Source organism: Panthera onca, chromosome A1, assembly GCF_046562875.1.
Source record: "Panthera onca isolate mPanOnc1 chromosome A1, mPanOnc1 haplotype 2, whole genome shotgun sequence".
NCBI lineage: Eukaryota > Metazoa > Chordata > Mammalia > Carnivora > Felidae > Panthera > Panthera onca.
In genome coordinates this window covers 230,861,774-230,870,590 of record NC_138339.1, presented here as the reverse complement: position 1 = coordinate 230,870,590, position 8,817 = coordinate 230,861,774, and the positions used below count along the sequence as shown (strand labels likewise).

General features: G+C 42.4%; 1 protein-coding gene and 1 long non-coding RNA gene across 5 annotated transcripts in view; one reads left to right on the top strand and one right to left on the bottom strand.

The window, feature by feature from the left end:
• Nucleotides 1-6,282, bottom strand: part of LOC132682216 (uncharacterized) — a 105,343-nt gene extending 99,061 nt beyond the window's left edge. The window contains exon 1 of the long non-coding RNA XR_009611544.2: nucleotides 6,107-6,282. This is a non-coding gene — a long non-coding RNA (uncharacterized LOC132682216). The remainder of the gene's footprint in view (nucleotides 1-6,106) is intronic.
• A 579-nt stretch (nucleotides 6,283-6,861) lies between these two features.
• The window catches only part of USPL1 (ubiquitin specific peptidase like 1), a 37,639-nt gene continuing 35,683 nt past the window's right edge, over nucleotides 6,862-8,817 (top strand). For 2 of the 4 annotated variants that reach the window (XM_060637436.3, XM_060637435.3), the window contains exon 1: nucleotides 6,876-6,986. The gene's annotated coding sequence lies outside the window, so the exon portion shown is untranslated. Of the gene's footprint in view, nucleotides 6,987-8,817 lie in introns of all 4 variants that reach the window. The other 2 variants (XM_060637437.3, XM_060637438.3) reach the window with 2 other exon arrangements.

The window sequence follows — 8,817 nt, the reverse complement described above, 5'->3', positions numbered from 1 at the left end:
AAAAGATTAAAAGAAAAAAAATCAAAGGCAGTTTTGTCTTAATTGATTAGTTTACTAAATAATTACCAACTGCAATTAGCAATCAGAATCCAATTATTAGACTGAACTGATGATTCAGCAACTAGTTGGAAAGCACCAACCTAGTCAAAACAGTCAAATTAATTTTACAGTTAGTCTTAACTTATAAGCATAATGTTTAAGGCCAGAGTAATTTCATTTATAACTGAAAAAAATTTTTTAATGTTTATTTTTTGGAGAGAGTGTGCACACACATGCGTGAGTAAGGGAGGGGCAGAAAGGGAGGAAGAGAATCCTAAAAACATTTTTTTTTTAATGTTTATTTATTTTGAGGGAGAGAGAGAGAGAGACAGAACACGAGCAGAGGAGGGGCAGAAAGAGAGGAAGATACAGAATCTGAAGAAGGCTCTAGGCTCTGAGCTGTCAGCACAGAGCCCGACGCGGGGCTGGAACTCATGAACTGCGAGACTATGACCTGAGCCGAAGTCGGATGCTTAACCAACTGAGCCATCCAGGTGCCCCAAAGAGAGGGAGAGAGTCTTAAGCAGGCTCCACACTCAGTGCAGAGCCCAACGTGGGGCTCAATCTCACAACTGTGAGATATGACTTGACCCAAAATCCAGAGTCGGATGCTTAACTGACTGAGCCACCCAGGCACCCCATAACTGAAATTTTTAAAGACTGCTTTATGACAATATTTTATAAGACTTCGTGATAAATATTACTATCTTAAGGACTTAAAAAAAATGTTACTTGAGAAAGAGAATGTGCAGCCATATGCAAGAGCGGGGAGGGGTAGAGAGAGAGAGAGAGAGAGAGAGAGAGAATCCCAAACAGGCTCCACACAGTCAGCACAGAGCCTGACTTGGGGCTCTCTATCCCATGAACTGTGAGATCATGACCAGAGCTGAAATCAAGAGTTGGATGCCCAACCAACTGACCCACCCAGCACCCCTTAAGGACTTTCTAAAGAGTGAAGCTAAACACTTACTTATCCCTATTCTCCATGTTATAGGCACCTCAACTGTTTTTCCATCTTCAAGACCAAAGGCAAAATTCAACTTTGTGAGACCCTTCCTGTAATTAAAATTAACTAGTTTCTTTCCGTTGTTGCTACGGAATATTGCTTGCACATCTCTATTTAGCATTTATTTCATTTTGCCTTTGTATGAAAACTATCCATTTACAAATGCTTCTACTTTTTTTGGGAAAAAGATTATGCATTAAGCACCTTCGTATTCATCCACCATTTAGCACAGTGCTTTGCATACTCAATAAAAGTGTGTTGACAAATACGTTAATATTGTTCTCACATCTTCCAAAACCCTGAACTAACAAGGATAAGAACGTGGGGAAATATACTGTGGAAAACACTACATTTTAAGAGTAGGTTTTGTCAGCCCTGTGAACTGGGAACCATGATGATCATTCATTGATTAGCAAATATGTACTATGTACGAGGCAATGTATATATAACCTCGAATAAGACAGACGTAGTCCTTGCCCTCACAAGTTAGTAGACACTTAACATATACACAGGTTGTGAAGAAAACGAACAGCAGGTGGTAATAAGGAATTAGAGTAGGGAAGGCAGGTAGAGGGCTGCTCATAGGGTGGACAGCTTGACAAGTGAAACTGAGGCTGACACTTGAAGGATGAGTCACATACGCAAGGAGAAGGGGAACAGCTAGGAGAATTAAGGCCCTGAAGCAGGGGTGGCGGCCACATGCTACAATGCCAGCTTCAGGGGAATCCAATTACCACAGCATATTCTCTACCCTTCTATTTATCAGTTCTTTTGCAATTGTTTCTATCACTTCTCTTTTTCTGCTGGTTCAGATATTCCTGGCAAAATTTTACAAATGGCATGAACTCGGGGGGATGTAAGGCTGTTTCCAAATAATCCTAATTTCCCTCTAATCTTACGACTGATAAATTCATCTCCAAGAGACATCTGTGCCCCAATTAGGAAAAGAGTGTCTCTCTAAATCATCTTTAATTTTTTGATTTGGGAGTCCTCCTGATTGCTAATCAACATGTATAATGACTTCAATAATTATAGAATGTTCTTTTGTTTTCAGAAAAATGACCTGCTGCTTTCCGAACTGTAAATTGCTCTAGAACCTACGTAGAGGAAACCTACCTAAAGCGGTCCCTAACCACGGGGCATTCTCAGATCTACTGCTACAGCTACCTGTGAAATGGGAGCATGTGATGTACTGGAAAAAGCCCTGCATTAGAAATTAGAGGACATAGGTTCTAGTCCCAGGTCTGCCACTTTGTTATGCAAATTTGGGTCAGTTGTTCACTTCTAGGTTTAGTTTTATCATTGGTAAAGTGGGAATATATAGGACACCTGGTGGCTCAGTCGGTTAAGCGTCAGACTTCGGCTCAGGTGGTGCTCTTGTGGTTCCAGAGTTCAAGCCCCGCATCACGCTCTATGCTGAGAGCCTGGAGCCTACTTCAGATTCTATGTCTCCCTCTCTCTCTGCCCCTCCCCCCCCTTCTCTCTGATAAGCATTAAAAAAAATTATAAAGTGAGAATACATAAAAGTTGCAACTTATACAAAGTCAACTCCATGTGCTTGGCAAAAAGTTTAAAAGAAAAATATCAATTTAAATAGTACTCAGTGAGTATATGCCTAGAGGTAAGCATGAGCTGGAAAGCCCAAATATGTTGTTCCATCAATTAGTCTCAGTTAAGAGCCTTTCACTGAAAATCTTGCTGTGCTGTATGATTTTAGTGTTTAAAGATTTATATACTTATTTATATACGCATACATACACATACAGATATATGTGTATACACACACACACACTTACATACTTCTTTGCCTAAAACAAGGTCCCTGCATATCCATTTGCTTCATCCACAGCTCAAAAAAAAAAAGAACAGTCATTCAGGTGATGTGATTTAGTTCATATGTTTACTTTAGAACCAAACAGGGTACAGACTCCACTACATGACTATACTATACTGCCATAGAGAGCACATAAGTCAAAGTGGATGGAACCCTGGCAATATACTGTTGAGACCCTGATCCATCAATTTCTTTGTTACTGGTTGCCAAATAACATAGTTTACCAACTATGTCACTATCCCAATAGACCTGTGCCACTGTTTAGGGAAAAGATATATTCACATCTGTGGAAACCGATGAATGTACAAAGTTATTCATTGCACAGTGCTTTTACTAAAGACCAGGAAAAAAACCTAAATGTCCAAAAGGAAAGGGCCGATTAAGTGATACATCATACAGTGGAATATCATGCTGCCATAAAAATGAATAAGGAACCACTTTAGATAATGACATAGAACAGTTTCTAAGATAAATGAAAAAAACAGGGTACATACACCGTGCATAGTACCATTTACATACAAAAGGGGGGGAATATATGTAGTATTTATTTGCTTATATACATGTGAAAGTTTTTTAGAAAAAAATATAAGAAACTGGTAGCATTGGTTGCTTCCTAGGGAAGAAACTGGGACAGGAGTATAAGGAAGACTTTTCATTGCATATTCTTTTTTACCTTTTTAAATGTGAACCATGTGAATCTATTACCTAATCCAAAAGAAAATACAAAATTTAGATCAGCACCAAAGTAGTTTGAGATGAAAAAGGATCATACTCTTAATGTTAAACATTTGCAAAAAGTAGGCATAGTAGGTAGAATATTGGAACTGTAAGTGACCATCTATTCTAAACTCACTTTATAGATCTGGAAACTGAGGCCTTGAGAATTAAGCGACTTATGTGAGGTCACAAAACAAAAGAGTGAGGATTAGAAATCAGATGTTCCAAGATCTACTCTACAACTCTTCTGTATCATACTGTCTTCTCGTTTTGTGTGGGCAAAATGGAAACAAGTCTAGACTACATAAAGGGTCGCCATGTTCTGTCTAAAATTCAGAGGCTAAAGTACAAAATAACTTCAACTCCTCAGACTACTCATTTTTAGTGTGGCCTTGATGTGGCGACACTTACAAATAGGCCGTGCATATCCTCATCACTGCACATATTACAGTATGATAAATGTACTGTCTTTATCCTATCTCAATTGAATCCACTGAGGGCAAGAACTACAGTGTCTTCTTTTAATTTTCTAAATTTGCAAACGCATAGCACAAGTATAACTGCCAAAAAGAGTAATATAGGTTTACATTCCCTATCCAAAACCCAGGGTCTGGATATATTTTAGAAATAACAACTCCTTGAAATTTAAAAATGTTACAGGATACACATAACACTTCCCACACCAGTGGTCAAGGGGAGCACCCCACAGTCAAACATATAACCTATTTCCGCAGCAAAACATATGGGGTAAAAACTATGTATCACTTTTCATTAGCTTGGGTGATATTTTGTTACCAAATTAATTTTCTCTCCAAGTTTAGTAAGTTTTTGGTTTGTGCAGCCTCCTGAATGTTGGAATTAAATAGATTATAGACTGCACTCACAAAGGTGCTGCTAAAAAATAGGGTTAGTTCCTTCAACTCTCATCTTTTTGATGAGATCAGAACGACCAATCACAGCAGGCAGCTTTTACATCCCAGGTTTGGGCTAAAGACTTGGCTCCTGATTAAGGAATCCAATCCAGCAGAGGGGACAAAACCTGATGCTATGAAAAGAAAACATTTAAAAGAGAAGAAAGAAAATCCTAATTGTACATTATATTCCTATTTGGGCTGTTCACTAATAAAAGCTTCCTTTAATCACAGTGTGTTAGTTTTTAAATGGAAACACGTTAAATACAATTTCTGTACCACATTGCTGACGAGGAGATTGCTTTCTACTGAAAGGTAACTGTACTCTTTCTGGGACCAGTGTACATAGAAAGAGGCATTCCAAACACATTCGCAAGGAAAAAGCATGAATGTATTCAATTTTTTCAACCTGGGACTGCTACTGTAATACAACTGAAAGGAGAGTTTCTTCTAGTCAACCTCTCCTAATTGTCCTTATTAGCATCACTCCTTTTAGAAAGTCTTGCCGAACTTTTTCTACCTTTTACAAGGGGGAAAAATTCTGGAGTCAAATCTGTATATCTAAAATCCTCTTTTCTTTCCACAACCCAAGCCCTACATCCATTTTGTTTCTGTCACTATTACATATTTTTTCCTGGCAAAAAATCAAATTTGCACTGCAAGACTATAAATCAACTTCACAAACAACGTTTCATTGATATAATTCAGTTTGGCAATGTTGATTTTTCCATCTTAAAATTGTAGCTACAATTTTAACTGAATCAATTATTTTGTTCAACGTACGAAGTTAACAATTCGGCAAGCATTATTTACAAAAAAAAAAAACAAAAAAAAAAACAAATCCTGTATTCTATCCTGAAAATGGAAATAGCAATGGTGAACAAGGAAAACGCTCCGAGTTTGTCTATTATTTCAAGAAGGAAATGCTATGTTCTATTTTCATAATTCATTTAAAAAAGAGAAAACTAGTTAGATCTTACAACAAATATACCAGCATATTAATAATCGAGGACAACAAGAAAGGTAAGCAAAAATTAACCAGCCTAGTTTTCAGTCTGGAGGAAAAACAAACTCCCTACTGGATTTCTTGGCCATATGCATTCATAAGTACGGACAACTAAAATCCTTTCTACTGAAGAATTTCTTGGTATAAGGGACTTGTTTCCTCTATACCGCCCTATCAAAATTACCAGCATTATTCTAGAATATAGTTATTTAGTTTGAAACCACTAAAAACATCCCCCCCCCCCCCAGCCCAAAATGCTAACGGTGGTTACTCTGTCACGACAGGGTCACAAAATCCAAACTGTTACTCTAGGTTATAGAACCAGTCGACCAAAAGGACTTCTAGAATATGCTGCCCCAAGATTCAGAATGCAACTCAGAAATAGCACACGCGGTCACGATGTCCCTTAAGCCACATGACCTTCCTACGAAAGCAGAGCCTTAAACTTATCAACTACAGGAGAACTATCCTTTTCTCTTAAGTTCAAGCAAGGCAGGGCAGCTAAAATGAACGCAGCAGGGACAGATCGGCTGCTGACTAGCAAAAACGGGCGGTGGACAGCAAAGTCCCTGTGCTTTGGCTACTCCCCTTACCGTTAGAAGATCTGGGAGGGAGGAAAGGAGAAACACCCCAGAATCCTGGCAGAAAAGCCCCTGGCCTCGAAGATGGGGTTTAGGGAGACAGGGAGGGGCAGCTCCGTGTGTGGTGACCCTTTGTGAACACACACTCTGTGGCTGCTCGGCTCTCACCGAGGCTTTAGGGGAGCGGACTACGGGGGCCTTGCGCGGCCCACAGTCGTCGTGGAGACCGCAGCGCTGCAGGGACGCGCCGGCCGACAGGCTCCATTGCACCCTCCGCCTCTGCAGGCTGGGGAGCCCTTCCCTCGCCCCACCACCCACCCACCCACCCAGGTCACTCTCCGCCGCGTCGACTTCCGACCCGGGCTCGCGTCGGCCCGGGCGCAACGAGGTGCGCGCCACTCTCTTTCCTCAGCGTAATCCCTCCGCTGCCGAGCGCGCACTAGTTTTAATCACGCCCCACCCCCTGGTCGCCGGCGTCACCTCCGCCACTCGAGCGCTTTCCAGCAGCTTCCAGAAACGTCGCCTCCCCAAACCCAGCCACTCACAGATGCCGGGCTCGGCAGCCACCGGCCCCGCCCCTAGCCGTCGCCGCGGCTGAAACTGCGGCTGCGACAGCCGGGCGGGCAGCCACGCCTCTGCAGAGGCCGTCCGGAAGTGCTCCCCTTCTCACCTTCCCCGCCACGCTGACGAACTTTCAGGCCCCGCGCCGAGCAGGAAGGGGAATTCTTTAGCCGCGGACTCAAACCGGAAGCCGCTTTGCGAGCGCAGAGGCCGGTGGGGGAGGAGCGGGCCGGGGGGAACGTGGGTTGAACGTTGCACGGGGTGGTGTGGACCCAAGCTGGAACAGGAGTTCGGACCGACCCGGTGTGAAGAAGGAGCGTGCACGCGGCAGGTAAGGGAGGAGAGGAAGTGGTTTCCTTCAGCTCCCGAAGTAGGGAAGGGGGCACAGAGCTGGGGAAAAGGGACTGCCGCCGGGGGGGGGGTCCGCGCGCTGAAAGGTGGGCTAGGCTGGGAGAGGGAAGGGAGGGGCTGGGACTGGGCTCGGGGGGGAAGGGTTGGCGATTAAGGTAGAGAGTTACTGATTCGTTTTGGCTCAGAGAGGTAAATGCTGAAGAGAAACCAGAGTTGTTTTGTGTTTCGTTCTTCCAAAGAGCGTGGAGATGGGGAGGGTTAACGGAACCCTGCACCTTGGGTTTCCAAGGTTTGGTTTTGAAACTGACAGGTCTTGGTCCTGTGCATCTGATTCTGGAGGGTCGGGCACCCAAAGCCGACCCCAGTCCTCGGCTCCAAGTTTACTGTGGTCTTACCTTTGATAATTCATGTGCTGAGCTCTCTTGGTCTTGGAGGGCAAGCTCAGATGTAAAGTTTGAGGCTCTTCTCGGAGCCAGCCGCTGGTTCTCTGGGTTTCCCCACTGTGCACACGGGGCTGTGAAAGAAGCTTAATTGCATATCTTTCGTCATACCCAGGGGCAACTTTACGTATTCTTTGTGCTGTAACTGGGTTCATACTGGGCTAGGCATTCACACTGGGGCTCCTGGAGTATCAGTGGCTCACCGAAATAATGAAAAGAGGGAGTCAGAAGGAAGGTGCTGAGGTTGAAGTGGAGGAGAGGAAGGTAAGACTGGAAAGCCGGGTTGGTCGGTCTCAAGTACAGTGAGTTTTAAGGTCATAGTCCTACCCTTAGGTCCATACTGAGCTGTTTGGACTTTCCTACAATCAGGTTGGGGTAAATGATTTTAAGTTGAGCCGTGACAGACTCAGACTTGCTTTATGCTAGCGTTACTTTGGCTGCAATACGGAGTGGGGATCGGATGGAAAGAGGTGGGATTTGAGATGCTTCCCAAGAATTGTCCACAGAATTTGGACAGGAGGAAGTGGGAAGTGAAAGTTTAGAGAACCACTCGAATTTTCTAGTGTGTGTATTTGGAAGGATGAAGATGCCAAAATCTAGGTGAGATACAAGAAAGAGGAGCAGGTTATGTTTGTAGCGAGAACAATGGAGACCATCATTGAGGGCAAATTAACTTGCAAGAATCACCCCCAGGGTTTTGTGTATAAGACAATGTAAATTGTTTTTGAAAGTCCTGGATAGCTCACCTCTGCTATTTTTTTTTTTTTTTAAATCAGTTTTCTTTTGCCAGGTTTTGCATAGTCAGAATTTCAACCACCAGCCTCTCTGCTTGTCCCATTGAAATGTTGGCTGCTGAGATCAGGATCAGAGCAGATTTGAAGGCTTCTTATTTTTACTTTTATAATTGAGAGAGAGAGAAAAAACAAAACAAAACAGGCCAAAAAAGTTTTTCTAGATCTCACAGGCAGATGGAAATTTTCATTAAAAACATCTTATTCAAGGATTATAGCGTACCAGGTTCTACCAGTTTCTTTTGAGAATAGTGCAGAATAATACAAGATGGGCTCCATAGTTTCTATTGGGTAAAGTATAAAATTAGCACCAAACAAATAGAACATATTGTGTGTTCAGGTGCTAAGCATTTTATATGTATTTAATTCTTAGAACAAACCAATGTTACAAATTTCTGAACCCAGATCTGCTGTTGTAAAGCCCATGCTTTTGGCCACTCTGGAACCATAAGCAGTTGGACTCTTCTGTCTAGTTTGTTGCCTTTTGTAAGTACATTATAAATAGAACAGAGCAAAAATGATAAATTTGTGTTTTCTGTGAGGAGCTTATAAAGTAAAAGCACCAAACTTTTATCTTTTT